This window comes from Cloeon dipterum, chromosome 2 (assembly GCF_949628265.1).
Source record: "Cloeon dipterum chromosome 2, ieCloDipt1.1, whole genome shotgun sequence".
Classification (NCBI taxonomy): Eukaryota; Metazoa; Arthropoda; class Insecta; order Ephemeroptera; family Baetidae; genus Cloeon; species Cloeon dipterum.
In genome coordinates, this window is record NC_088787.1 from 33950783 (window position 1) to 33977735 (window position 26953).

Consider the following 26953-nt stretch of genomic DNA (forward strand, 5'->3'; position numbering starts at 1 on the left):
GGGAGAGTTACTCCATGAACGGTAAAAAGTACTGGTGCTGAACCCTGGGAGGCCGGAACAGCTACTTTTCACAATCCGTGACACAGAATGTATACACTATGTTTCTTTTTTTTATTGTTATTTCAATTTTTTTATGTGAAACCTATTTGTAAATGCGCGGATAGGAATGGAGGGACGAATAAATAAATTAAATTAAGAAAATGACCTTTCTCTTCAATTTCACTGTAACTAAATAATCTCAATTTGACAAGGATAAAGCATGTCAAATTGACATTTACCGCTTGACATGCTTAAAGCTTGTCAGCGACATTGTGCTTTAGACTAGCTTAAGACTTGTCAACGACAGTTCTTGACTAGCTTAAGGCTTGTCAAAGCATCATGTCGCTGACATGCCTTAAGCATGTCAAGCGGTAAATGTCAATTTGACATGCTTTATCCTTGTCAAAAATGGTCGCTGACCAGCCTTAGGCTTGTCAAAGACGGTCGCTGACATGCCTTAAGCATGTCAAGCGGTAAATGTCAATTTGACATGCTTTATCCTTGTCAAAGATGGTCGCTGACCAGCCTTAGGCTTGTCAATACCGGTAAAAACTCTCAATTTGACACGCTTTATCCTTGTCACTGCTACGCTGGCCGCCGCACGCTGGCCGCCGCACGCTGGCCGCCGCTCGCTGGCAGCCGTGGTATACGCTGACCTGCCGCCCCACCGCACGCTGGCCGCTGCGACCTACGCTTCCATAGCGCCCGCATTAACCCTATTTAAAATGTGTCAATTTGACAAGGAACAAACTTGTCAAATTGACCAGCTTTATCCTAATCACTGCTTGCTAGCCGCCCCGCCGCCGCTGCGCGCTGGTCGCTCGCCGCCGCACGCTGGCCGCTGGCCTCCGCGACATACATACTGGACTGCCAACCCGCCGCCGCTGCACGCTGGCCGCTGCCGATGCGGCCGCCTTCCCTGTACTTAAATTGTCAATTTGACAAGGAACAAACTTGTCAATTTGACAAGGAACAAACTTGTCAAATTGAGAAGCGTCATTTGCCGGCCTGCTGCCCCACCGCTCCCGGTACTGGCCGCCGCACGCTGGCCGCCACTGCTGCGGCCACCCCAATGCTCGCAGCCCCCGACCCAGTGCTGGCCGCCAATGCTGGCCCACCGCCCCCGCTAGTGGCCGACACCACTGCGGCCGCCCCGCCACCCATCGCCCATGGTGCTGGCCGCCACATTACAATATTACATTTATTTGCATTATCGAATTACAAAATAAATCATATTTATGAAACATTGACGTCCTACCTCTTATATCTTAATCAAGCATCGCGCGGCTTTCACAACGAGCACCGCACATTCTCGCGCAGCCAAATTCTTCATGGTTTTCCGCTGTCGACCGTTGGGCTTCTCTTTCATCTGAGATTTGAAGTTCACGCGAGGTTGCCGTTTTCCTCACTTTGCCCCTTCCAATGTTACGCCTACTATATCGATACTAGCGCCACTGATGCTTTTGCCACCTTTTCATCCTATGCTTTTCCAAATTGGATTGCTAGCCCGCTAACCCTATAGTGCCACAAGTTGAGTCATGTGTAGTTACAGAGTTGATTTCCTTTCCCCAATTTCTTCATTAGTTCTGAGCAATCCGATCAATTAAATTAATCATTTTTAATTAAAGAAAAGCTTTAGAAGCAGGATAGAACATGTCATTTTGACAAGTTTAAACCGCGTCATCTCATTGACAAGTTTTATACATGTCATTTTGAGCAGGAAATTTTGACATGGATAAAACGTGTCGTTGAAACAAGTCTTAACCATGTCATCGCGTTTTGACAAGTTTTAAACTTGTCATTTTGAGTAGGATAATTTGACATGGATAAAACCTCTCGTTGCAACACGTTTCAAACATGTCATCGTGTTTTTGACAAGTTTTAACCTTGTCAGTTTGACCAGGAAATTTTGACATGGTTAAAACCTCTCATCGTAACACTGTTTAAACATGTCAACGACCGTTGACAAGTTTTATGCATGTCATTTTGAGTAGGATAGTTTGACATGGATAAAACCTCTCATCGCAACACGTTTTAAACCTGTCATCACGTTTTTGACACGTTTTAACCATGTCAATTTGATCAGGAAACTTTGACATGGTTAAAACCTCTCATCGCAACACGTTTTAAACATGTCACAGAACTTTGACTAGTTTTATCCTTGTCATGACAAGGGTAAAACTTGTCATCAGGTCGTTGACTAGTTTAATCCTTGTCGTGACAAGGATAAACCTTGTCAAATGTCGTTGACATGCTTTATCCATGTCAAATTGAGATTATTTAGTTACAGTGTTCTCACGCTTTTCATTCAATCCAGAATTTAAATTCAAATTTAAAACCGTAATATTTTTTATTTACTTCCACAGATATTTTCAATTTTTTACAGCAATTATTAGCTATTTTTCCATATCCGTGAAGTAGACTACGACTTGTTGCATATGATGCAGGATTGGATCGCATGCTTTGCGTTCACTTGCAATGTGAGAATCCGAATGATGTTTGAGGATCGAGTGCACTTACATTTATTTGATATTCTTGCTTTGCAATGACGAGTCCATTTGGATTTATGAGGATTGCGAAAGCCTTCCGACTTGCCACGTATTGGTGGTCAGGGTTTTTCCTGACGATATTAATACGATCAATAATCGATTTGAACGATGTAAAATATTTGGGCATCCAAAGGGGAGAGTGGAGGGAATATTATTGATCGTAAAATCGTCAGGTAAAACCCTGGCGAACTGGTATATGCGTGAATTAATTACACGGGACAAATGTTCAGCGTTTCAATGAAAGACCCTGGAGGGGGCAGTAAACATGAGTTGGTCCTTTTCTGATATTGGGACGCGGCTTTCGCGAGTTTTTCGCAAACGTAATGTTCGATCTCATTCACGATGCGTGCTCACGATATTGACAATTTTACCTGTTCACCCCTCAATTTTATCGGGGATTGGAAAAGGGGTGAAAGGGATAAATGAGGCTGGTGTTTATTATTGTATTTATTGTATTTATTGTATCATTAAATTAATTAAAAAAATTTTATTTGTTTATTCTCACACTTGATCAAAAAAAAATACATTCATGTTATTTAGAGTCGTCAGATTTATATAAAACATGTGAGAAAAGGCAGAATACCTGGCAAACATCTTGTTAAAACTTTAACAATTACTTCTGAAAAAAATAGTCAATAATACTCTATTGTAGGCTATGCAAGTAATGATTTAAAGTATGAAGGGGTTGTTTTTGGGTTCGGTTAATAGGTGAGTTTGATGTTAAAGTACGATCAGCACTCCTTTTTGCACAGATATAAGCATATTTTTTATAATTTCTAATCATTGCATTAATTGTGGAGATTATATTGAGTTGAGGGAATTCATAAAACCAAATTGATCTGAAAAAGTTACGATACTGTCGGTATATATTTCAGATACACCTACTTATTACTAAATTTTGAAACAGCTTAACCGCAAAACCGAATATCACGCCTCAAGGCGAGGCACGGGAAGCCGACTAGATGTTATAACACACTCCCGAGGCGGTGGCAGGGTGTGTGATGCAAATTTAATACCCATTGACGAAAATTACCCTCGATTCCTAAATAGGGCGTATGTGTGCGAGTTCGCGGCTGGATGCTGAGCTCGGTGGGCAGGTAACGTACAAACACGAGCTTTGGCTCGGTGTGTGTGTGTGTGTGTACGAAGACAATTATTTATTAATCCGGGCGGCGTGGTGCGCGCAGCTTTAATTACGCCGCCGCCGTTCGCTCGCTCGTTCGTTCTCCGCCGCCGCTGCTGCTTTTGTTTTTGCATTTTGCATTTCTCATTATCGCGAGAGAGCGGGCGGAAGAGTGAATAGAGAGCTGCCGGAGAGAGGGAGTGAGTGAGTGAGTGAGTAATGAACAATCGGCTATCGATCGGCGTAATAATAAACGAATCGCCGGTGCAGAGGCTGCTTCAAGTCGGCCGGCTTTGAAATAAAAAGAACAAAGAGGCAGTCATCCGGACGCAGCTGATTCGATTCCTATTCACTTTCATTCTAATTAGCAAACTTTTATCTATAGCCGGCTGGAATGGCGAGCAGGGAAAAGTATCTGCGCACAAGTGGTGGTATATGTGAGGGCGGCTCTCCCCTCGGCAGAATCACAGCGCTGGAAAGGCTTTAGCTCTCAGGGTTTTTTCCACCGCACGCGAACAAAAAAAATGTTGGCTCGGCACGGTGGCGAGACTGGCACGTTTTTTTTCGGGAGGGGCCGCAGAAACAATGTTTTTCGCTGACGAAAGTGAATTTGAGTGCTTTTAATTGAAAGGAGAGATTTGCGTGATACTCCGCACCACTGAATTCGGAAGGCAGAGTATTTTTAGCAAAAGAGGATAAAAGAAAAAACCAAAAAACATGCAGGTTTTAACAACTGACTGCAAACAATGGTTAATTGTAAGCAAGAAAAATGTAAAACTGAGGCTGAGATACTTTAATTCAATATTTATATTACTGATTTATTGCTCTTACACAGCATTCATAAACAATGGCGAAAAATGACAACGGGCGAAGCAAAAAATTATTCGTTGTTATCACGTGCCCATTAGTTAATAAATTACACGCTCACAACACTTTATAAATTGCACTACAGGAACTGCTCGCACAGGAAGGGAAATTTTAACGCATCGCAGTTCTTCAAAATCGGTGGCAGGTATTTCCAGGGCTGGTACACGTTGAATGGCATCACATTTTACAGCCTCGGCTCCGGCAGCGGTTTTCCATATATTTGACAGATTTAACAGATAAATTTTAAGAATGCCAGTGAATCTTCTTTATTTGCACACGTGCCGGAGTTCACTCGCGGACGTGAGGATTGTCAGGGTCACCAGGTGCCCGATACCTTTATAAAGCAAAACGGTGACGCTTTAACAACAAAGTGATATAAGAGTCGTCGAGATGAAGTTCCCTCTCATTTTTGGGTTTATTTTCGTCACTGGTGAGTTATGTTTTATTCCAGCGTCTTTAAAATAATTTTTAAAGAAGAATACGGAATATTTTACTATCATGAATGCACTACATATTATTCTAGACGTAAATTTTATTTGATTTCAGCTACTAGCGTCCAAAACACAAAGGCGCAGACTATTAACTATGGGCCACTTTGGCCAACCGACGACCAACAACCAAGATACCAAGAAAACGTAGCATTTGATGCATATACTCGCCAACAATATGAACCACCCTAAAATTTCTACCGAGGTATGAGCAAACTCATCTATTATGATTATTGAAATTGAACACACCTCCTGAGATAAGGCAATTGATTGAATTTTTGTCAAATAATGAAAAAAGACATCTTCTTCACCGGGTTTCATTTTACCAGAAAATTAATGCCTTTTAACAAAGATACAAACAAAGTGCAATATTTTGGAAAGAACTAGTTGGTTGGCTTTAAAGACGCATTAATGCTATAAATCGATAGATAAATATTTATAAAGCAAAACGGAGACGCTTAAACAACAAAGTGATATTAGAGTCGTAGAGATGAAGTTCACTCTCATTTTTGGGTTTCGTAACTGGTGAGTTATGTTTTCGATTCAATAATGGTTTTATTACGGATCAGCAGGGCAACTGTGCCCCACACATCCACATCCAGAACACAACATAAATATAACAAAGCACTTTTTGTGCTGTTTTTGTATTCTCAAAACTTAAAAAGAATTTTTAAATGGAATATTATTTCCTATTATGAATGCACTAATCTAGACGTCAATTTTATTTGATTTCAGCAATTAGCTCCCAAAACCCAATGGCGCAGAACTATGACTATGAGCAAAACTGGCCAACCTATGACCAACAAACAAGACCCCAAGCAAACGCAGCATATGATGCAACTACTCGCCAACAATATGAACCACACTACAATTTCTACCGAGGTAAAGTGCAGACTCATCTATTGTGGTTATTGAAATTGAACACACCTCCTGAGATAAGGCAATTGATAGAAATTTGTCAAATAATGAAAAAGGCCGGGTTTAATTGTACCGGAAAAATTAATACCTTTTAACAAAGATACAAACAAAGTGCAATATTTTGGAATGAACTGGTTGGTTGGCTTTAGAGACGCATTCTGCTACAAATCGATAGATAAATATTTAAGCTAACTCATAAATCGTAAAGCCATTTTTGTCCCTTGCGCTTTTAAACACACAAGAGTCTGCGTCGAATCTCGGATCCGAACAAAATCAATATCTTAGACATTGAACCGAGATGTTTATTTTAATATCCAAAAGCGTTAATCGGTTTTTGTGGGTTTTTGGTGCATTCATGTTATTAGTCGCATATTGGTCAGTAACAGACTAAATGTTTGCCAGCATCAAATGGACAAAAATTAAATTTTATGCTGCTGCCATGCTGGTAACTATTTGTCATCAAGTACTTCAAAGTAACTTTTATATAATCCAGTTTGTCTTCACAATTATGTTGTTTAGTATTCTAATCTATAAACAATTTAGAAACAAATCTCTGTATCAGTACAAATCTCCTATCAATCTGCATTCCCTTTTTTGCAGCTGAGTGTGTCACTAACACCGCAAGCACGAAACAATTTTGCATGTGCGCGGACACACGCTCCCCAGGACAACGTGTTTACTTTTAGTGGCGCCCAGGGGCAGCTGGATTAGACTCTCTCTCGCTCGCTTTTTGCCGCTCGGCCGACGGATTGAGTGCATTAATTTGCAGTGCGGCTGGCGCAAAAGTCTGCGTCAAATCTCCGAACACCTTGAAGACATTTTAATGCACGTTTCCGGAATGCGTTAATTAATTACACGGGACTAAATTCTAGCATTTCAATAAAAGACCAAATAATCAACTAAATACTAAATAATATTACTTTTCCATTGCAATGAAAACCCGTGGTGCTGTTTAAAAATATAGCGTTATTCAAAATTGATTTTAGTTTTCTGCGATCTCTTTTTCTGAATCGTTGTTAATATACATAGAATATTCTATGCTTTTGAACGTCTATTTGAAATTTCGTAAATGGCGCAAAAACTTGTCTCACATAAAGTAGATTGAAAAGTTTATTTGTTTCACTCAGTCATAAATCTCTCAATTTGCTCTAGATTTATTCCGTTCAATCGAGCAGTGATTTTTCAATTCCCTTTTTTCCAATCAACATGCACATTTGCATATTACTCCCATTATACCCGCCGGTTGAATTACCTCCGTGCAGTTCAGATTAATTCGTACCCCGCGATGAAGTAATTTCCATTCGTGCCATTTACAGCTTCATCCCTCAGGGCTTTGTACACTTCTCCCTGTGACGATTAATTTCAGTTTTATTACATCGACACACTTATTAGCTCTCTGCAGCTCCCAGCAAGTTTTATCGAAAAGGCGCGCGCGCTCACAACTTTATTTATACACATGTACCTATATCTGCAGAAGTTTAATGCACGGCACATACAATGTTACACCGCTTCTTACTGCATGAAATCGCTTATCTTCTCTTCTTATTGTTGCCGCGTGTTTCTCTTTTTGCGACGGCAGCAAGCGGATTGCAGAGAAAGTTCCGAGACGTTTTTGCTCGTTAGCTCTTTATCCTCGGCGCTTGCCGTACAAATAAATGCACACGACTGTGCTGAGCTGGCACACCAGCCCGCAAACGCAAAAAATAGACTGGAACTGCTGCGTGACCACTCCAGATTGCGGCTCGCAAGTTAGCAGAGAAAATTCTTTACTTTTAGGGACAAAAAATTAATACTTTCAAACCAAATGGCCAATTGTGTAAATTCTTATTGTTTTAAGTTGCCAGGAGTTGGAAATTAATTTTTCTGAAAATGACAATATATACAAATATGACAGTGGAGATTTTGTTACCGTTTTGGAAACATAAAATTAAAAATGAACCTGAAAGTGCCTTTGAACCACGGCTCGTCAAATTTGCAAAATAATCACTACTGGTCCTTTGCGAAAAAATAGTCAAAAAATATTTAAGGTTTTCCTGCATTTTAACAAATATTTCGGGTGTTTATATTTCAAAAATTAATATGTCTTTGTGTCATCAGCGCCAAAAAATACATGTAAAGGTCTTCTGATTTAAATTATTCATCGACTGCAGTTATATTGCTAATAACACGCAAAAAGGCAATTTTTCCAATGCATTGTATTTAATGCGATTTTTAGCTTGTCAGCTTAGAACATCATTAGGGCTATTCAAGTTGAATAATGGACATTTTATTCAAATAAAATATAAGCCTGCAAATAAACCAACACATGTGGAAATTCATCCATCAAACTCAAAATAAATTTATTTCAGAGTTGAAGTGAATAACGCTGCAAATTGCAACATTATGCGCTTGAATTCTCCCTCATTTATGAGTGCTGTGGAGGAGGGAGGCCCACTCGTTTACAAGCCTCGAAATTATCGTCGTTGACACACAGGGGGCGAGCGTGGAGAGTAATAATTCCCCGGCACTCGTCTGCGAATCTCAGTGGCAGAACGAATGCTGCTCTCTCTCTCTCTCTCTCTCTCGCTCTTGTTCCCTCTGGTGCTCCAGTGGCGGCGGCAAGAAAGAAAAGCAGCGGGGCGGGGGTGGTCGGTTACTCAAGCGACCCCGAGAGCGGAGCACGTTCCGATGCCTGCCGTGTTTATGTTTCTGCCGCCGCCGAGATGCATTTTAGCCCCTGCTGATTATGCAACAGGCCTCGCTCGCCGCGGCGGCGGCTCCGCAACAGCACGAGACGGGATGGAGCAGCCGCATTTTTGCTGCAAAGAGCAAAGGGTGGCACACTTTGCAACATCAAAATCTTAGTTTTTCATTCATTGCGACGATCGAAAGGGGATTTTTTTGTTTTATTGGAGAAAATCCGACTAACTCATCACCATAAAAATTGTTGCGAATTAAATTAAGTGATTTCTTTGGTTGTCGGCAGTTATTCTTATTTTAGGAGTATCTTTTTTAATTGAGGTATTTTTATATTGAGTTACTAATTTGTCATTGAATGTAAATATTCAGTAGCCTGAAGACTGAAAATTCTTTTACGCCCACAGGTTATATATTGCTGAATTTAATTTCAAAACAAAATAATATGACTGTTTATTTAAATTTAATTTTTTCATTTGTAGACAAGGTTTTTAAACTCATAAATATTACATTAATAAAGAATATTAAATTTTATTTTGAAATACAAAAAGAAAATTATATAAAATGTTTTTAATTAAAAGATACAAGATTTACTATATATATATATATATATATATATATATATATATATATATATATATATATATATATATATATATATATAATAAGTTCTTTAATTGTTTTATACTTTAATTTAAATTGTAATAAAACAACTTAACAACTTTATATACATAATTTAAAACTTAATTAAACAAAATTATTGCATAAAACCGAGTTTTAAAAAAATGTTTAAAATTTGTTGATTTGTGCATACGCATTGAGCAAGGCGCATATAGCAGCTGGGCTCTTTCTCTCATTTGTGCAGCTTCCCTTGGCCAATGCCTCGGCTTTGGCTTCCCCACGTCTCTCTCTTTAGCTCTCTTTCTTTCTCCGTCCGCGCACCTCCGGCCGCGACGAAATAAGTTTCTTTCGCTGCTCTCTGTGTGAGACACACAAACACACACCAACGACGTCGTCGGCGTTTTCAGTAAATAAACTTGTTTGCCTTGAAATAGGCCACCTCGCTTCTTTTCTTTGTGTGATGCCGGCACATGGCACAAACTGCTCTCTGGCGCTGCGCTGTAATTATCAACAGAATAAACTGACACCGCCGCCGGCACCGAGCGGCGCAAAATTGCTTTTGCAATTACTACACACGGCCACTATCTGGACGACGTTATTTACTTTATCGATTTTGCAAAAGGGGCTCTCGATATCAAAACAGGAAAATAAGAGAATATTTTTATTGCTGCTAATTTTGCTTGCAGTGCAGATATAAAGATATTGGGGGCTCAGTGTCTAGAGATAACACTGCAATAAAATTTATCTATTTGCACTATTTAATTATTATGTAAATTAATTAATTAATTATGTAAACCCATTCTTTCATTACTATTTGACTATAATTATTTTCTGTTTTTGTTCAAAATATATTAATAAATTTACAACAGTGTAACCATAATTAAGAGTTAATAGAATATCAAACACAAAATGCGGATAAACTTTTAGAAAAATTACCTGCGTGTATTTCTGCTTTCAAAAATGTGTTTGAATGTTTGAAAAATTTGAAAAAAATAAATTCAAATCATGCATTGTCGGTCAGCAGAGCAACTTATTAGCCACCTCAGATATTTATATAAAAATAAATTCATATTGAAGGCGGAAATTTTAAATTTTGCCGCTGCATCATAAAATCTTTATTTTATTTACTTGCGTTTGGCGCGCTACAAATTCCCCTACCATTGAGGTGATGAAGCGTGCCAGGGTCATCTGGTCTTCAATATCATTAAAAAGCGCAGTGAAAACACATTAACACCTCAAAGTACCGACTGAGTCGTCAAGATGAAGCTCGCTCTTTTACCACTTTTCGCTCTCGTTTTCATCATTGGTAATTTCAAATTTTTATGACTTCCTTATTTGTAAGATTTAAATTAATTCAAGCCACCACCTTTCAAGAAACAAAAGCACAAGGAACCACCAGGACACCCTCACAGAGTACGACACCTTCCAGTGTTCCTGCCACTACTGTGATAGGTGCACCTCGTCGCTCAGAATGTGGACCAGGCCAAACACTTGTCCGAGGCACATGTAGAGATATTCAGGGAAAATGATTCGCAAGAAAAATTACGTCGATAAAATCAATAAACTAAATACAAATTATGTTGTAAGAGTTTTATTCCAGAATAAAATATAAACTGATTTCCTCAACACAAAAAATAGGATTTTAGGCTTTCCAGTACTAGCTTAGTTAGAATTCCACAGATTATATTCTTTTTAATGGATAGTTGGACGCAAAATTCAGTGACCAGCTTTTGTGCCGCATAAACAACAACAAACAGCAGGGAATTCTCGAGCACCGTCACCTTGAACCTGGGTTATGTGATTCGAATGCCCAAAATAAGAATTAACCAGTTTTTTGTGCATGCGTGTTACAAGCCGCGGACTGGACGAGCAAAGCTTGAAGCTTGGTCAGTAACAAACGAGGTGCTCGCCAGCATGAAGGTCGTCGTCTTCGCTTCGTCGCTCTTCCTTCTTTTGTTAGCAGGTTAACTGACATATTTATTGCCATTACTAAAAAACTTTCATCGTTTTTTACAATTCAAATTTAGTGCCAAGTAGGCTGGTATTCCAAACTCGCAATGACTTAATATTTTTGTATCAAAATGGAAAAAATACTATCGTTTTTTAATAACCATTCTAGGTGACGCGTCTAGTTCTCCCGATTACAAGTTGATTTCGTCAAAGCAGTGGCCTCGACACAAAGTGCTACGAGCAGAGCCGTTGGCGGCTGAGTCGACAGAAACGAAATATATCGTCCGATTTGTGAAAAATCAGAAAATAGCAAACGCAATTGACGTTGCGGTCATAAAGACTGCGATTAAAAAGAGGACATCGCCAGATGGAAACGTGCTTTGTGGACCTTTCCAGGTTTCGTACCTCGGCAAGTGCAGGGATATTCTATCGCCCAAATACAAGCTTCTTGTGAACACCAACTCTGCTTCAAACCAATAAAAAATAGCCTTTATTTAACAGATCAAGTGATTTATATTAATTTTGTGAGCTCCAGATTGGTTTAAAATTTAATTATATTAGCCAATAAATAAATGAGATAAAATGTTTTAAAGAATTTACGAAAGAAAATTTTTAAAATCATTGGCTTTTGTCCTTTCTCATAACAATGTCATGACATTTAACGTGAAAAGATTTCACAATGTCTTTTCAATAGGATTAGAAAAGTTGTTTCCTTTTCTATGACGCAAATAGAGAAAACAGGTTCAATTGGTTGAAGTGACAATTCCCGCGCATAGGTAATTATCCAGAGAAGAGGCTGAAAGAAGGTAAAACAGTCATTTCCATTCCACGATTTAGAGGATGAAGATCACAATCACTTTGCTGTGCGTCTTAATTTTCCTTGCTGGTGAGTAACTTGCTGCTCAAAGTAAATTTATCAACCAAACGGAATCACACTTTTTGAAACATAATGTTTAATATGAGAAAATTGTGCTCTGCAATTCCTTTCAAAATAAATTTTCTCATTCTTAGAGTCTGCTCTAATTTTGATAATTATAATGTAATCTTTTGCTTTTTGCGAATTTTAGCCATCCTGACTGGAGGAATGACCCAGCAGAACAACAGGCGCAATCGACCTTACAACGGTGGCCACATTTCAGGAGGACTGAAACGCAATCCATGCCCACGGGGCCAGATTTTGGTTCGCGGCTACTGCAGATCACAACGTGGCTAAATAATTTTAGAGAAAAGAGCAGTACTAAATAGCAATATTTACATTTTTACTCGTGGTGGGAAAATTATAAAACGTCTTTATTGTGGTTAGTATTTAATAATTTTACAAACCAATATATAGGTTTAAAATTATTTCTCAAATACAAATAAACACTTTGAGACAAAAATTGCATTTTTCTTATTTATTTGTCCATCGTATATATCAATTTTCAATGTGACAGATGATTCCGCAAATGCATATTGATCTCTCCTATCAGCTCAATAATGTTTTATCCATCACTTAATTAAGTCGAAGTAGAGGAAACAGGTTATGTGGATCGATAACAGTCTCCTGCAGAAAAAAAAGCCGAGAAGACGTGCATAAGGCTCATTTTCAAACTAGGTTCGAGAGGATGAAGCTCACAGCCACCTTGCTGTGCATTTTTCTTTCCATCGCTCATCGCATATCTCAAAATATGAGTTTTACCCGTTTTAAAATAAGGGGATAAGATTAATGAGCGGAATGAACATAATTTAAGAAAGTGATTTTTACTATTTCTTCGATTTAAATTGAGCTCTGTTACAACTGAAATAATATTCAAAACGTTTTATCAATAATGTTGATTTTTCTCGGTGCTATAATAATTTCGGCACTTCGTCTGAATTATCAGCCGTTCTGAGTGGAGCAATGGCCTAGCGGAACAACGGGAGGAGGCCAACACAACAGCTTTATCGACCCAATAACCATCAGTCCGGCAGCGTTTACAACATAGTATACAAGGACCGAAACGTAACCCGTGCCCACGTGGACACGTTTATCTTCGTGGATCATGCAGAAGACATCGTGGCTAGATATGAGCAATATTATTTATATAGTAATATCAATTTGTACCGGTAACTAATAGGTACAAATACGTGAAATTTCGACGGAGTGCTAATTATTCACCTTTTTATCGGTATCAGATTTTTATAGATTAAAATAAAATTAATTAATAAAGATTTAATTCATTATTTAGCTTATAACTTGGTCGACATTTTATTCATAATCTTTGATGGGGTCATTTTCTCATGAGGCACTTCAAATCATTTTCCTCTATGCTTTTGAATTTTTTGTCAAAGAGACATGCGATATGGTTGTCAAATTGAAATGATTCAGCAATATAGAATGATTTATATTTTGCGTTCCGGTAGTCTCAAATTATTTAATAAATCATTCCTCCTACGATCTCGATGTCACATTGAGGTGGAAAAAATTGCAGAATTATTTATCACTTAAATCGGCGTAGGAATGTTGTTTCATTCTCTATGATGCGGAAGGAGCAGAGAAAAGACCGGTTTTGCGTTGAGACAAAATACGGGTGGGATACCAGAAAAGAAGCTGAGAAGCTCATTTTCATACCAGGATCGAAAGGATGAAGAAGTTCACTGCCGCCTTTTTGTGCGTCTTTCTTTTACTTGCTGGTGAGTGCTTGAGTTTATTTCTTCATTCACCGCAAATTTTACTCAGGACATCTGTTTTTTTTTTTAATTTGTTACAAAAGTTTTTTTTTTAAACTAAACATACAAAAGTATTTAAACCAGCAACATGGTTTTCTCCGTAATTTAATAACGTTGACACGTGTTTTAATTTATCAGCTATTTTGAGTGGTGCAATGGGCCAGCGGAACAACAGAATACGGTCATCCCAGCAACGCTCTCGGCCCAATAGCCAGCAGGTCGGCATTAGCAACATTGCGGACGGGCCGCGACGAAACCAATGCCCGCGTGGCTATATTCCCGTACGTGGACAATGCAGATACCACCGAGGCTGAATTTTTAAAATATTATCGAATAATTCTAGAGAGCGATAGTAATGCTTGATGATGATTAGATTATTTCATATCTAAATTAGAAAAAATGTGAAAATTATGCATGTTAATTTCTGGTTCGGGTACCAATAACTAACCCAAGCTAAAAATTAAATTTTATATTTAAACAGGATTATAGTTTCATTTCAATACCTTTTAATAAAAAGAAAAATGACAGCTAATTAAATTAAGAGGCCTAATTTTGCTATAAAATATACTGAATGCTATTTATTAAAAATATTTCTGCACAAATTTGACAGTGTTGAGCTAATATATCAAACGCATACTAAAAAAGAGACGATAGGAATAGGAAATGAGCGGGTGGGAGAGCGAAAAACTTATTTGCCGACGCACATGATGAAATTTTGCACCTGGCGCTACACGCCTGCTCGCCGTGTGTATGTGTGTGTTCGGGCTAATTGGGTTTGCCAGCGATAATTAGATCGGGCAGCTGGGCTAATTCGGCGTGAGAAGAAAGCGCACGCGGCTAATTTCCAGCGAGAGAGCTGCGTACATTTTAATATTTGACGAGGCGCCTGTTGCGCCTGAATCTTTCATGGCCAAAGGTAAACAGCGGCGAAGTCGGCCGGCCGGATTAATATTTGAAAATTTGATGAGCCGTCGAAGCAGCGAAGCGACTCTTGCCTGCTCCCTTTGTTTGCACAATAATTGGATGGATGGCGAGGCTGCACAAGTGTCGGATCGCGCGTCCGCCTTTCCATTCATTGTTCCCCTTTCGCCGAAGCCCGCGAATCAGTCGAGCCGACCCGCGCCCGGCAAACAGATTGACAACGTTCGCTCGTACACACAGCCAGCCAACGTTTCGTTTGTTTGCGAATATAGCCGGCTGAATGAATTGTTTCTTGACGGCTCTTACTTTGATTTACTGCCGCGTGCCCGCCGATATTTGGAAGTGGATGGATGAAGGTGAACAACGCCTCGACTGCTGGCTTTATTTAGCATATATAATAACGATGATTGATGGCGCTGTTGGCACGCTTATCGACTTGAGTGCGAAAGCCAGATTTGATTGTTTGTTTGCGTTTTGTAAGGCGAAACTCAAATGGTTATTTCTGTAATCCCTATTAAGAAGTATATTTCCATTCAACAATTTCCTGACTCATTACATATTCTAAAAAATCATGGTAAATTTGAAAAAATTGTATTGTGGAGATTAGCAACGATGGGCAAAAATGTGAAATGAAATCGGCCTTAGTCTCGCGGTCGTAATCAAGGTTTTTATTCGAATTTTTTGTAAATTTATTCTGGAATTATACAGTTAGACGAAATACGATCGCATTTTTAATTGAGCACGATTGCTTGCCAGTAGAAAAACTCGAATAAACTTAATTTTCTTCAAACTTTGGGACAATATACAACCAATTTTTTACAACACATATGCTGGACACTGAGTAAAAAATTCTCGTATTGATTTTACGGAAAATAATTTTGATTTTTTACAAAAATAGCAGCTTAATATGTTGTAAAAAAACAAAAATTAAGAAATAAAAATTTTATCCTGATGACCCTGGGTAGCTTTGACGCAGATTTATTGCTTTTTAAGAAAACAATTCAGTTTGACCAGCCTCAAATTATTTTAGCACGAAAATGTAAAAAAATCTCTAATATATGGAATAATTAAACATTTCATGCGTCAGCAAAATTTTGAATTCTTGCGCAGGCAACGCAAACTGAGCAACGTTCCGTGAAAATCCACGGCGTTGGTGATTTAATTTGCGATCGAAATTAGGTAAAGTTATTGCGCAGCCCGCGGACGAAGAGGAAGCAACGTATAATTAAGTCGGACTAAAATTCGCTTGGAGGAAGGAAACCATTTGTTTTTGCATTTTAGATTTTCTGGAACATAAAAGAGAGGAGCAGCGAGTAGCGAGCTTCCAGTGTCCGACAGCAACTGCTCAAGAGAACCACGCAAAATGAAGATCATCCTCGCTTCTTTTCTGATCGTGCTTTTGGTAGTGGGTAAGTGAGATTTAATTATTTTCCTTGAGGTAGACTTTTGTAAAAGAGAGAACAAAAAAACAATTGTTCTAGAAGGGATTTTTTTATGTTATATTTAAAAAAATTATAAATTAACTTGGATGTTTCAGGTAGCCATTTAGAAGGGGTGTCTGCAAAACCCCAGCAGTTTCCTGGAGAGACGGCAGCAGCCGGCAATCCACCCCCTTCCAATGGACCTTCAAACTTGAACAATCGCTGCGGAGCCAATCAATTCTTTTTCAACAACAAATGCAACCCAATCATTATATCATCAAATCCTTAAATTATGTATGGGCGTCACTATGTAGTTCGGTAGTTTCCACATTTTCATTAAAATGATTTAACTGATAACTATATTTTAATTCATTCAAACCTTATATAAATCTCAAAACATACACAGGATAGTCGAAAAATGTCATTTTGTTTTAATCTTTACTAGTTCATTCAATTTATTAGTAAAAAGGAGCAAGCATTCCATTACTACTAGTAAAAAAAACGTCAAATCAAAACAATATTATTTCTAGAGTTGCAAATTATTGGAATTTGAAGCCATTTAATCCGACAGCATTCCTGGCCTACTGCCATCCTGCACAAAGGTGAGACTCATGTCAAATATATATTTAAACCTTTATGACATAATGCAAAACTTGTATCACAGGTGGAATATAAAAGGAGCCTACGAGACGCAAAACACTCAATGCATCGTTAGAATCGACGACATGAAACTGGCTCTCGCCTTTGTTGCACAATTTTCGTCCTCACAGGTGAACACAACCGTAAAATTTTTTAATTTAAGTAGCTGAATGGTTCTACTCTGTGTATGAAATTAAAACTGGACGGTCAGTTAATTAGTCAGAAAATTATATGAGGAAAATCACCACACAGAGTGGAGCCATTCGGTTTCTTAAATTTAAAGATTAATTTTGTGTGTGTATTTCTTCTTTGTTTGAATAACAATTTTTGCTGGTCAATTTTAAAAATCTTTATGTTATTATTTTTGGTCGCAGGAGGTGTGGCGCAATCTCAGTGGGGCCCTTTCTCAAAAACACAAGAAACGATTCCGCACTCGCGACCCGTTTTATCCCCGTTGGCCGCGGTTTCTTCGCCCTAACGGTCAGCTTGTGGACCATTCCAAGTGTTTGTCCGAAGCAAATGCAGGCCCCACCTGATGTTTGGCTGATTTCAACAAGTTTTCTTCTTTAATTTTAAATTTTACTAGCGGATCGTAAAAATTTTATGATTTTCAAAGAAAAATAAAATACATTTTCATCAATCATTCGGATTACTATTTGTTTTTAAGACGAGTTGGTAGTATCAATTCAAATAAAAATACTGACATAAACAAATTATGTATAAAATTTAAATTCAATTTATTTTGGCAATTTTCCTCGTTACTTGTGATTCTCGAATTTTGTAAATGATTAATCTCACAAAGATTTTTGCTATTAAAGATAGAATTAATTTTTTTTACTTGACTCAGTATTAAATTTGAAGTTTAGTTCAAAATTTTAATGGATCATATGTGATAAGCTGACGACACTATAGTTTTCCTGCAGTACGTAATCATGCAAAACCAATTTTCATAATGTTAGTGTGGAGTGCCAACACGCATGCAGTCACTTATGCAGAAACCTCTACATCGATTCATAGTAAAAATCAAGTGAATTTTAAAATTGAGACCTTAAATGTTTGAGAAATCATGTGAGCGTAATGCTGCTAATACAAACGAAAAATAAACGGGTAAACGTAACTGTGCGTGCGAAAATGAATATATTTTTAAGTGACTTTTAACTGCATCCAAATATGCTAAAAATCATAGAAATTGATTAGGTTTATTTGCAAAATTTTACAGCAAAAATCTTGCTTGAGTTGCTGGCCTTTTCACTAAATCCTAGTGCATTTTATCTCAAAAACAGTAATTAATTAGCAACGTTATTTATTTTGTGCTTTGTATGATTACGCTTATCACAAGGTCATTACGTAAAGTGACACTTCTTACGCTGTGATTTATAACTAGACCACATTGTGGCATTTTGTTGTTCGCGGTTTGAGTAAACGTCGTGTAAAACCAATTATTTATATAAGACAACGATAAAATGTTAACTTTTACCACATGCTGATGGATATAAGTACAAGGGGACGCCATAAGCACCACATACATCCTGAGAAACGACACCATGAAGTTCGCTCTCGCATTCTTTTGTGTGGTTTCCATCATTGTTGGTGAGTCGAGATTATATTGTTGTCACAAAATCTCTCCTTAAGTTTTTGTTTAGATAATGCAATGAATAGATAATATAGGCAATTAATATTTTTCTCTTGCAATTAGGAACGGGGGCGCAAACGTATTGGTGGGCTTCAAAGGTAAACGTGCCAATTTATAGAGCAGAGACGAGACCACCTGCCATCGCGCCTAGCGTAGTTGGAGCTAGGCCGCGATCAGAATGTGGACCATACCGAACGCTCATCCGTGGTGGCTGCCGGTATGTCTCGAGAGTTGGCTGGTTCAAATGACATTTTTTAGTGTTTTGGTTACAAAACCTTTGAACTTTTAATATAAGTGGAGCAACAACTAAGTGTAATGTTTTTAGTAGCCGCTGTTTAAGAATAAAGTGATGCCTCAAATTAAAACCCTAGCTTCATTTCCAATTCTCAACTATTCCCTGATAGCAAAAAATGGGACACTCCTCCTTTATTAAAACACGAACAATCTTTCCTATTCTTACTAACAAATGATAGAATCTATCGTGACGTCCCTCTCTTGGAATATCCCATCTTTAATGAGCAAGTATTTTAAATTGCAATGCCTATAATCAAATAAATGCCTCGAAGCAAATTGACACTTAGAGCCGTGATTTAAATTGATCATTATAACATGACATCAATAAAGTTGTATAGTTTGCGCGTAGTCGTCATGTCAAGCCAGTTATTACGAATGCAAATGACAAATTGCAAACTTGTGTCGTACGTTGTCAGATGTAAAAAGGCTCAACAAATCAACCTGAAAATCGATCGACAACATATGACGTTTGCTCTCGCATTCATTTTTATTATTTTCCTCGTTGCTAATAGTGAGTGAATATCTTGGAGCATTGCATGTTTTATTATTGTATTTTTAAAAGGAACGATGGCACAAACGGATAGCAAGACTCTACAACCGATTCAGGTGAAAATCAGGCTTGTTTATGAGGCTCCACAACCACAGCAAATCAAAATTGATAGGGAAGAACCAAGTGTTTCGGATAAGAACTTGCGGTTGTCTCTCCTGTCAGGCAAATTGGTAAGTCAAAGTGCATGCTCTCGGTAGATTCAGGACCGTGGCTGATCGAAATTAGGCGGCATCCAGGATATTTAAAAATCCCCAAAAAGAAAGGTAGCGATTTTATATAATTCACAAAGAATTGCATTTAACTGAAATGAATAGTTGCATAATGTTTTTTATAAAAGTACAGTTAATTATTAATTAAGTATTGCACTCACTTGCTTGATCGACCTATGAAACCTAAATATCTCTTTTACTAGAAATTGTCTATTTTTTATAAATTAACTTGAGGATTTTACTCAATCAATTTTCTTAATTCCGTGAAGTTATTGCTTATCAGACCCACTGCTTTTCAAATAATATTGGAAGGATATCATTGCAGTGGTTCAGATACTAAAATTTGTCTAGTAAAAAATGATTATCTGCTGGACATCCTCTTTCCAATTTCTCCGGTTACAATATTTGTTGATTTTCCTTTTAATACTAAATCAAATTGGATTGTCATTTCACATCTAAATTCTTGCCTTCTTATCCTTTCGTCCGAAGCTGGCAGCGGATTAAGTTCTTGCGCAAGCGGTCAAGCGCGAGAACAAAGACAAATAATCGGACGGGACGTGAGCCGATTGCCTCGGACATGGCTTGCGAAAGTCTTTACAAACTGCGAAAAGCAGTTAGGATCGCGCGAGCAGCGAAGCCGTGAAAATGCGGGCCGAGCAGAATGAAACAAGGGGATGATCCGTGCGCGGCTGCGAGACGTGGTGCCGATTTCCGCAGACTGCGAGAGTACGTACGCGTATATATCAGGCTGACAGAGAGCCACGTGAGCCGCGAGCGTGCGTGCGTGTTTCGGCCCTCGAGAGGCAGCAACGAGGCACTCTGCTTTTTCAGCAAAAGCAGCAGCAGCAGCAGCACAACCCGCTCACTCAGTCGGCCGAAATATTGATCAGGTCCAATCTTTGGCCGGGCTAATTTTGCGACGCCGCGTGTGCTGCTCGGCGCCCACAGCATTTTTGCCTCGCTGATACCGTCGCAATTAATGTAATTGTCAGTAAAGTTTTTTATTTTAAATATCAATTCTGTAATATTTTAAATAAAACACGTTGTGAAACAGATAATTTTACAAATATTTTTAATGTTATATTTATTAAGATATTTAATTATTGTTTATTTTACCATTAAAAGTAAATTATAACAGTTTAAACACACATATTATTGGGCATGATATAATTACTTCTTATTTTTTTAAACTATTTGAAAATTAGGCTTGCTAATTTAAGTTATATAAATATGTATAGCAATAAATTTCTTGGGTATGACACAAAGGGTCGTGTAACTTCATTTTACAAATGTACAAAGCATAATCAACACATAGCACAGAGAACGAAAACTTAAGTGCATATTTCAAGGAATTTTAAAAGAACAGTTCGTTTTTAGATATATTGAGCCAACGACTCACATTTCTTTAAACAATTATGTTCATATTTGAATTTATTAGTCTGGATATGACAATATATGGGGCAAAAAAGCCCTGCAGAACCATAATAAAGGTCATTTTGAAACTAGAGCACACAGTCCATTGAATTCAAATGAAGTATATCAATGCTAACATTGAAACTCTTTAAGATTCGACGTTTTAGCTTTGGCAAAACCATTGAATTCGTGTAGCCTTTCCTGATGTGAACCTCATACAGTGGTGGAAATTTTTCGATTGCATAATTTTAGCAATTTATAAAAAGTAAATCTTAAGAAAAATTATCCAAATTTTTAAAATAGCTCGAACAAAATATAGTTTAGCTGAAATGAGATAAATAATCAACCGGTGGGCCATGATAGTTGACGTTCAGGAAAAAACAAAAACCCCAGAAGGGCTAGTTCTGGGCTTTGTAAGTTTTTATTGGTTAATCATGAAGCAAAAATTAAACCTATTTTGAAAGCTGTTGCAAATTCTGAAAGGATTATTACAAAAACCTAGAGAGCCTGCATTATTCGGAAGTTCCGTTGAATAAAAAATTTGACCCTTCGGTGATACCTCTTAATTGGCTGAATACTAAAAGATCACCAAAAAAAACATCCAATCCTTTTAAGAGTTTTCTTGTAAAAGAAATTTTTGCAATGCATCTGCCTCAATCGGCCTATAAACACTCTATTGGTGTGCGTTACGATGTCGCAAGTGAATCGTATGCAATCAATTCACGCCTTCCTCGATTCGTCCATTGTTGCAATTAACCGCAAACAGCTGTGCGAGGGAGTGTTAATGCACACATTCATTTCACGTGAGCACGAACGAGCAGCCAGCCATTCGTGTGCACGTCCATAAAATTCAGCAATTTGCATAAATATCAATTCGCACCGACGAGGCACGCCCGAGCGATGAAAAATGCAAATTGCATTTCCAATCAATCGCTGTCCCTGTATCAATTTTAATTCGATTAATGGCAGCGCGCCCTCTCCGTCACGATGAATCTCCACACTCGAGTGAGAAATGGAAAAATGTTCGAACGTCTGCGCGCTTTAATTAAAGCGTGTCGCGCAGAAAGGGTTTGAGCACTCTTTTACTTTTTATTCTCGCCGTATGAGAGAGAGAGAGAGAGAGAGAGAGAGAGAGAGAGAGAGAGAGAGAGAGAGAGAGAGAGAGAGAGAGAGAGAGAGAAACTTTTCAATTCAACTCATCCGCAGTCGAGAGCTCCAATCTTGATAAATTGACTGTCGTCTCGTGCCGCTAATTGGCAGCACCGCGTGCTGGATGTATAAAGAAACATTTTAAAAACGTGTGCTTTTGCTGCTTGCGACAACTTTTTTGGCCGGATTAAAACAGGCTCTTAATCTTTCGCTGAATGAATGAATGAATGGGATTTTTCGGTGCGTCTAATTAAATCTTTGCAGTATCAGCTTTGAGATATGAATTTTCGCAGCTAGAATTTAATTTTGCTCAAACATTTTATTAAAAGCGAGTTATTGTATGGCAGCTTTTGCCTTAAGTAGTAAAAATCTAATAACCAGATCACCCGCCACCGTTAGAATTTTTGTGAATCGGCTACCGTGTTGGCGGACAATCGCTGAAAGCGAGAGCAGCAATAAATCATGACGCCATCATTGCTAAGGTTGCAAAGATCCAATGCGTCAACTGTTGCAGAGATTTTTGTGCAGCCTGTTGAATTTACTAGGGTCAAAGACCAAAAATCAGGGCATTAAAAGTTATATTTTTGTCAACCTTAACTCACAATCAGATGTGATCGATGAAATGGCCGATTTTTTGTCTTGCGCTTGTTCACTAACCCAGTGGCCTATTCCCAAACAAAAATAACACAGTAGATTTTCAGCTATTTGACCCTAGATTTTGTTATATTTTTTAGACGTATATATATGGCCTTCGAAATCTTTTTCAGGAACACATTTTGATTTTTTTTCCGCTTTTTAATTGTTACACTGTATCTGTTTGATTTTTAAAAATCATTAAATCTTAGAAGCAAGGTCTAAATACCCTAAATTTGAATTCAGGCATTATCTTGCAAGCGTACTTTTCTAAGAAAAAGGGGTGGTTTTGGGCTTATTATCCTTTTACAAAAAAATGGATAGTTAATTAATAAAAAATAAAATTTTATTCACAACAAAGTACCCCGCATCGAAAATCTTCCATCTACTATAGTAGCTGGATAAAATTGTAAGATGTTATACTTAAATAATTTTAAGTTTATTTTATCCTTTCTTTTATATGAAATTTGGAAAATTAATTCAGCTGGAAAATTGTCCCACTAACCACACCCTTTAAGATTTGCGCGTGGACTCATTTAAATGTTTTTTTTTTAATTCAATATGTATATTAAGAAACTATCTATTTTTCGTGATCTTGAGCAGCAGGATTTTTCCTTGTAAATCGCTTTTTCTATTATATGATCGGACTTTTGGCTTGTGCATTTTTCAAGGGAGAGGTTGAGTGGCTAAATTTGTATTTAAATTCTTCACATATTTATTTATCATTGCACTAAGCAATACGTTACGGCAAATGCTCTGCAAGTAGATTTGTTTTGCACTGCTTAAAAGGCCTGAGAGCATCTTAAAGGCCAAAACAGCTGCTGTCCGGGATGATAGAACGTGCGAGACTTTGGCCATTAAATCAAAATAATTGTTAAATTTGCGTTGTTATTGTTCAGTTCTTTTCATTGGACTTTGTAAAACAAAAATTTCCCCCTCCCCCCCAAAAAAACATCTTATTTTGCGTAAAGCGATTAGCTCAATCTAAAATTTCGAGTGTGAAGGGTCGTTTTGATTTTTCGTGCGCTGGGTCGACTTTCTCTCTCGTCTGGCCTGTTTCTGAGAGTGTGTCTCGGGCGTTGCGATGCTCGTTTTCGCAGGTGAAAGGGTTTAATTGCGGGCGGCGCGCGCGGGGGGCGAGATTAGGCTAATGAGGGTGAGAGCAGAGCCAGCGAGCGGGCGCGAGCGAGCGAGCGGGCGAGATAGAGAGAGAGAGAGAGCGACGACTGCTGGCTGCTGCATCGCTATGGCAACCTCACTCACAAGCAAGCAACCCCTTTTCCACCCATCGATCCGGCAAACCGAAGAAAACGCAGCACGCTGGCTGCTCTGCCGCCGGCCCGAGAGAGCAAGAGCAGATTTGAATCGGCGCGCAGCAGGAAATTTCATCAGGCTTCGACTGACTTCTCGCTCCACTCCGCGTGTGGGCTCAGTTTAAAGGCAGGAAATGAGCAGCGGGGCGCATCGCTTCGCCTCTGATATCTCCAAAGCCAGCCAGCCTCCCGCCCTCCAGATTTACATACTCGTAGATTTTCCTCCGTGTCGATATGTGCCATTTGAGCAGAGGGACTTGCGAAAATTGGTCTGCTTTGTCCGACAGTTCTGTGAAGGTAAAGTGAAAGGCTTGTCATCGGCCGACTGTTTTCTCTTCTTTGCTGCGGGCTTATCAAAGAAGGATGATTTACGTGATTTAAAATAAAGCCAGTCGAGAAAAAGCCTTTTATCTGATTACTTCAAATGCTCTCTAAAAATTGGGAATGATTTTAAAATATTCCTAGGTCACCGTTTCAACTTCTGATTTCTAAAAACAAAAATCAGCTCTTAAGTTTGTATGCATATCAATCTGCCTCCCTATTGAATATTTATATTTATTTCACCAGAGTAGAAATTTAGCTCATAACTTAAACACCGCTTGAAAAATCACTTCGGGAGGAATAAAAAAATTTTGAATAATAAGTTGAACTTATTTTCAATAAATTTGGCAAATTCTGAAATTTAACAGTTACTGGGTTTATTCTCACAATTGCACATTTTAAAGATAAACTTTTGCTTAATTCCACAATTATTAGGCTCTATGAACCACTATAGCCAACAATTCAAAATGTTCTTCATTGTTGACCCGTATAGATCATCCACTTTAAATCTGTTTAAAGCTACTTGAACTTTCTCAATCGGCGAATAATAATTTAAGAAAATTTCAACGTTTGAACAAACGTACAGAATCTCGTTTGTTTGTCTACTTTCAGTATTTCCATCCTTATTTTAATTGATTAGAAAACTAGAACGAAATTGTGGTTTTCATGAAATTTAATCTTCATGCGGTTAAAAAATTGTTGGTAATTTAATCATTAAATTTGTTAGAGCCAAGAAACAAAAAATAGCTGAATTTACTTGATTAAATTTATTAAGTTTGATATTTTATCGGTTGGTTTATAATAATTGGTTGTCACTAAAAAAATTTTTTTTAAGAAGAGGCTTTATTTCAGAACAAAATTGTGATTATTACTAGTATCTCCCGATGACATTTTTTTAAAAATGTATCAATCAATGACTTTTCTTAATTTTTAAACGTGTTAAAAGTATGATAATGTAGAAGTTTATGTAAAATTAAAACGTTTACTTCAGAGAACTATTTATCAATTTCATTTTTACGACTCCCAATGTTTGGGGCTTTGTAAAGCTCTTAACCTATCTTAATAAAACAGAACGAAAACACCATAAGTTGATGTTTTAGATTTTTTGTGCAATAATTTATACGGTCCTGTTCAAAAGTTGGAATGCTTAAAAATTAAAATATGTTTTTTCTATAATTATTTCTGTGTCTTTCCAGTTGTGAAAAGTTTAACTTACAGTATTGTATTTTCTAGAAATAAAAAAGAGCGGTAAACAACGCACCAAATCCATGGAATCATGGAATGCTAATATCATATTATAGAATTCAGCGATTCGATTTAATTTAAAAAAAATGATCATTTAAAAATTTATATTGTGTATTGAAGTAATAATCACAAAATAAATAAAAATAGAAGAAAATAAATATAGTTAATAAAAATTATGACAATATATTTTTAATTTAATTTAAGTAAACGTTATCGAATTTGTATTTATGGTCTACAGCATAAATTTAAATATTTTTAATACATATTTATTTAAGTTGATTCACAATACTGAGTTGGCCGAGGGACCGAGGGAGTAAAAAATCTACTTCACGCGCCAGAAATAGAGAAGCAAACTTCTCATTCAAAAAGTTTTGGCCAGGCCATAAATTCTGCGTGCATTGCGGCGGCAATAGCAGCAACGACTGGATTTTCGAGGGCTGAGAGCATTAATACCGTGCCGTGCCGCTGGCGTTACACTCACATAATCCGACCGACGCCTTTTTCCTCTCGCTCGGTTGGCCCACTTTCGCGATAAATAATTAAAAAGGACCCTTCCGCGAGCGCAGGGGGAAATGCAAAGAAGCTGCTGCTGGGCGGATTGTTGTTCGTATACCTTTGCAAGGGGAGAGAGCAGTGCGCTAATTAGCAGCAAGAAGGAAATAAATCTCGCGAGAAAGACAGAGAGAGGGCCGCAATCTAATTACGAATTTATGAGCTCCGTATAAGGAGATTTGCGCCGGCTGGGGAACAATGAGCGCCAGAAGCGAGCCGAGCCAACCCTTCTCCACTGCCGACGTCCTGTGAGCAAACACGACCCGCGCTCTAAGACGCGACGAATATACCGATTCTCACTTCAAAGCAGTCATTACTGCCCGCAGCAGCCTAACCAGCCTATCCGATTCCCTACAGCGATTTGCTTCAAGTACGATTTGTCTTTTGTCGTCTTGTGTTTTGTTGCATCTTTCTCATGTCAAATGGAGACACATTCAATTTTTAAAAAAAGGGATTTTCAATTTTTCCAGAAGACTGCCAAATTAAATTGTTAATAATTTATTTATTGTTATTAATGGTTTGAAACAGAATTACAATGATATACATCTAGATAATTATGAATTGTACGTTATATCAGTTGTCTTAAATTTGGATCAATACTGCAAAATTTGAGCATTTAATTCTATCGCTAATAATACAATTTGAAAAGTAAGTAAACTATAAATAATTTAAAGTAAAAAACAATAATAAAATTTTAAAAGAGCCCTTTGTGCCATTTTCCATGTAGTAATTTTTTACTAG

At 37.8% G+C, this 26953-nt stretch overlaps 1 protein-coding gene and 3 long non-coding RNA genes across 7 annotated transcripts in view; 3 read left to right on the plus strand and 1 right to left on the minus strand.

Annotated features, from left to right (window-relative positions):
* Window positions 1-26953, minus strand: part of nAChRalpha1 (nicotinic acetylcholine receptor alpha1) — a 55730-nt gene that overhangs the window by 18582 nt on the left and 10195 nt on the right. The gene's annotated exons all lie outside the window — the stretch shown is intronic.
* Window positions 10477-10861, plus strand: LOC135935410 (uncharacterized). The gene is made up of 2 exons (XR_010574214.1): window positions 10477-10587; window positions 10641-10861. It is a non-coding gene; the product is annotated as an uncharacterized LOC135935410 (long non-coding RNA).
* Window positions 11169-12502, plus strand: LOC135935408 (uncharacterized). Its single transcript, XR_010574210.1, has 3 exons — window positions 11169-11244; window positions 11401-12117; window positions 12299-12502. It is a non-coding gene; the product is annotated as an uncharacterized LOC135935408 (long non-coding RNA).
* On the plus strand, window positions 13753-17540 carry LOC135935409 (uncharacterized). Of its 3 annotated transcripts, XR_010574212.1 has the most exons (5): window positions 13753-13883; window positions 14058-16249; window positions 16378-16863; window positions 16926-17031; window positions 17275-17540. It is a non-coding gene; the product is annotated as an uncharacterized LOC135935409 (long non-coding RNA). The 3 variants fall into 3 exon arrangements; XR_010574213.1 differs by having other exon boundaries at window positions 14058-16253; window positions 16382-17031; XR_010574211.1 differs by having other exon boundaries at window positions 16378-17031.